Source organism: Periplaneta americana, chromosome 3 (genome assembly GCF_040183065.1).
Source record: "Periplaneta americana isolate PAMFEO1 chromosome 3, P.americana_PAMFEO1_priV1, whole genome shotgun sequence".
Taxonomy (NCBI): Eukaryota; Metazoa; Arthropoda; class Insecta; order Blattodea; family Blattidae; genus Periplaneta; species Periplaneta americana.
In genome coordinates, this window is record NC_091119.1 from 67293293 (window position 1) to 67297891 (window position 4599).

Below are 4599 nucleotides of genomic sequence, written 5' to 3' on the forward strand. Positions count from 1 at the left end.
TGTCCCGATTCAATTCGACGTAAATCATGAAGCAAGTCAGTCTCCATATCGATTGCGACTTTCGTAGATGGCGTTTGTCACCATTGTCTTTTGTTTTTTAACTTTCTTTTTGTTAAACTGCCTATAATAATAACAACGGCTACACTTGCTATAATTATATCTTCGTCTGCTATTACTGCGGATAATCGGCCTTCTCTCACACTCTTCATCACTTAAGTGAAGGAACGAGCAAGGGATAAATACTTAGCTCAGTTGCCAATTCTTGATGTCATTGCCATATTATTTCATTTCTGTCACGAGCCTAAGAATTGAGGAGAAGATGGGAGTTTATGAGGATTTACCAATTCCAGGAAGAAAGTCCGTCATGTTTTGGAGCAAGGCACACCCTCACCATTATTACAATATAAAAAGCGTCACGTTCCACTACAGTGCCCCGAAATTTTCGCATGATTTACTTTTCGTGAATACTGAATGAAAAGAGTGACAAAATTTTCTCTGAAGAATTTGTAATTGCACAACTGAACAACACTGCACAACACAGCATGTCTTAGTAGTCTACTGTAGTGTAAGGTTTATTGTTACAATTGTAACTAACAAACAATGCAATTACAAGAAATGGATAAGCAATAAAGAAAACCGAGTGACTTGGCTCAGACGGTAGTGTTTGAGACTCGTATTGGGAAGGTCCCGGGTTCAAACCCGTGGTCAACCAATCTAATTGAGGTTTCTCATTGTTTCCTCAGTCACGAAGGCACATGCACGATTGGAAATTTACATACTATTATTAATGGCCTCCTTAATCACCAATATATAAACATTAAAACAAAATCTAAATCAGTTACATGAACATAAGCCATAAGACAAAAAAAAAAAGAGTCAGAACAAAAGTCCACGACTTAGTGACATACCCAAAGATCCTGTACACGTGATATGACCACAGATGTTAAAGTGTGTATAGATAAACTTCACAAAAAATGCCAACTGAGAATAAGTGAAACAGAGAAAAAGAGGTTATGGGATTTTTAAGTCAGGGAGGACAACATTTAATTTCAGTTAAAATTAATAATAGGACCTCAGAATGACACGAAATTAACAGAGGAGTAAAACAGGATTGCGGTCTCTCCCTCCGGTTTATAATGCAAGTGAATAAAATTCTTCAGAAATGGAGATTCATTCATTCATTCATTCATTTATTTTATTCCATAGATCTTACATGAGCAATGAAGCTTTAAGATGTGGAACAAGTCAACATTTTACAATATTACAATTACAATTTTTACAAATTTTTATAGTTTTACAATTTAGTAATTATCTACAATTTTTACAATTTTGTGCAATTTTTTACATTTTTTTTTTTTACATTTTGGCGAGATGTAGTGAGATGAGATGAGGTCCGAGGATTCGCCAAAATATTACCCGGCATTTGCCTTTTGGTGGGGGAAACCTCGGAAAAACCCAACCAGGTAATCAGATCAAAGGGGGGTAATCAAATCAAAGGGGTTGATGCCAAGGACTCGCCACAGACCATCCTGCTTCAGTCCCACGGCTGGGGAAAACCTCGGAAGAAACCAAAGACCAAAGGGGGATCCAACCAAAGCCCGAACGCAGCTCCGGATCAGCAGCCCAGCGAGTCTGCCGACTGAGCTACATCGATGGCTCTACTAAAAATATACAATACATAGCCAATCAGATTATTAAATTTACAAACGCAAACGATCATTAATAAGTTGAGCTATATGTATAATACAAAACAAGTTAATTAAATTTAAGGCATAAACAATTCAACCAGTTGTGATATACAGAAATTGATAATACATATCATGCAAACAACTTCAAATTACAAACACAAACAATTTATCAGTAGAGCTATATAGATTACTGTTCAATTTAAAGCATATACAATTCATCGGCCAAAACTATACAAATATATACAATACAAAGTAGCATACTTTCATTAAGCTATACAAATTTGTGCAATTAATATCAAGTAAATTAATTCAATTTATAATCATAAACAATTCATCAGTTGAGCTATACATATTACCATTCAATTTACAGTAGGTCTATATACAATTCATCAGTAGAGCTACACAGACTAGTAATCATTTTAAGAACATATACAATTCATCAGCCAAACTATACAAACATATACAATCAAATTAGTTCAATTTACAAACTTATTTTCGTTAAGCTATACAATTCATATGAAATAGATTAATTCAATTTATAAGCTTAAACAATTCATCAGTTGACCTATACAGTATACTATTCAATTTACAGTACATACAATTCATCAGTTATGCTAAACAAAAAAATACAATACATAGTAAACAGATTAAGTCAATATAAAAACATATTTTAGTTGAGCTATATAAAATTGTACACGTCATTTAAGTAGAATAATTCAATTCACAAGCATAAACAATTCATCAATTGTGTAGAAGGTATGAGTATGTAGAAATTTGGTTAATTCTTTTCTGAACCTTTTCTCGTGGTTCTTCAAATCTTTAAGATAATTAGGCAGTGCGTTGAAGACTGTTATACATGAATAGCGAACTCATTTTTTAAAACAGCTTAGACTAACAGAGGGTAGATGAAGATCTGATTTATGTCTTGTATTAAAATGATGAATGTCTTGATTAGTACTGAATTTATCTTGGTTCTTAATATACAGCATCATTAGGGAAAGAATGTATTCACAAGGTAAAGTCAAGATTTCTAAGTTTCGGAAAATATTTTTACATGAGGCCCTTTTATGCACACCGGCCATTATTCTTATACCTTTCTTTTGTAAAACAAAAACGTGTTTAGCTTCAGACGAGTTACCCCAGAATATTAATCCATATTTCATTACAGAGTGAAAATATGCAAAGCATGACATTTTAAGTAAGTTTATATCACCAATAGTAGATAAGGATCTTAATGCATAACAGGCAGAGCTCAATTTACGAGTAATACATTCTATATGCGTTTTCCAGTTGAAGTGATTATCCAATTCTAAACCAAGAAACTTTGTGCTTATAGATTCTTTGAGATGAGTTCCATTTAATCGAATACTGTAGGAAACCCGAGCACTATTGTGTGTACTAAATTTGACTGCACTGGTTTTATCAACATTAACAAATGCGACATGGTCAGTTGCAGAAAAACGAAATTAAAATATGTTCATTGATATTTGCAGATGACCTAATTTTAATAGCATCTACAGAAAATGATTTACAATTCTCAGTACGTAATTTAAATATAATTGCAAAAAAAAAAAAAAAAATGAAATGGAAATAAATACAGAAAAAGGACAATGCAATGGCCTTCTGGGAGCATACATTGTTCCTAGTAAAATATGTCTAGAAGGTAAAATTTTAGGAAGAGTTAATGTTTTACATAATTATCTTGACTATATTTTGGGAATAAATAATGAGCAAACTTGTAAAGTAGGCCTAATCCAAAACTATGAAAAAAATAAACAGGGTAATGAAACCTTGCCTCCTACAGAAAAGCACTAGAATACGCCTTTAACAAATTTTGTACTCTGTTATGGTATTGAAGCATGGACATAAGGCGGATGGATGAAAGTAGAATGACAGCTAACGAAATGAGATTTATGCGGGTACCACTGCCACCGGGTACTTACCCATTTGCAGTGTGCATACATACATACATACATATACATACATACATATACGTACATACATCATACATACATACATATACATACATAGATACATACACATACATACAAACATATACATACATACATACATACACACATACATATACATAATACATATATACATACATACATATATACGTACATACATACATACATACATACATACATACATACATACATACATACATACATACATACATACATACATACATACATACATACATACATACATACATACATACATACATACATACATACATACATACAGCTTGAAGACAATAGATGGACGATTCACATAAAATGGGTGAAGGCTCACATAGGGATCTACGGAAATGAACTGGCAGACGAACTCGCTAAGGAGGCAGCAAAACAAGACAATCTACAAATTATATACACAAAGATACCGAGAAAGGGAATAATACACCGCATAAAAGTAGAGAGCACAGAAAAGTGGCAACTCCAATGGAACCAGACAACAAAAGGAGCAGAAACCAAGCAGTTCTTCCCAATCATCAATGACAGATTAAAAACAAACATCAGGCCCACACCCAACTTCATTGCAATAGTCACAGGACACGGCAAAACAAGATTGTATCTCCACCGCTTCAAGATAGTAGATTCTCCAATGTGCCCCTGCAATGGAGGGAACCAGACTGTGGACCACATCTTCTACGAATGCCAAGTGATAGTGAGTGAAAGAGAGAATCTAGTGAATAGTGTTCTAAAACGGGAAAACTGGCCAGTTTCGAAAAATAGATTAATAAATAACTATAGAAACAGTTTCATACAATTTGTAAATTCAATAGACTTTGAGAAACTAAATCATGTATAGATAACGAAAGAACATGTTAGGCTAGACTAAGTATTTTATAATGATTTTTAGTTAAATGTTTAGATAGGCATGTAGTGTTACCCACGAGTAACGGAGC

At 33.5% G+C, this 4599-nt stretch overlaps 1 long non-coding RNA gene across 1 annotated transcript in view; it reads right to left on the reverse strand.

Annotated features, from left to right (window-relative positions):
• Positions 1 to 1169: 1169 nt before the first annotated feature.
• LOC138696130 (uncharacterized) overlaps positions 1170 to 4599 on the reverse strand; it is a 16680-nt gene continuing 13250 nt past the window's right edge. The window contains exon 2 of the long non-coding RNA XR_011331248.1: positions 1170 to 1661. This is a non-coding gene — a long non-coding RNA (uncharacterized lncRNA). The remainder of the gene's footprint in view (positions 1662 to 4599) is intronic.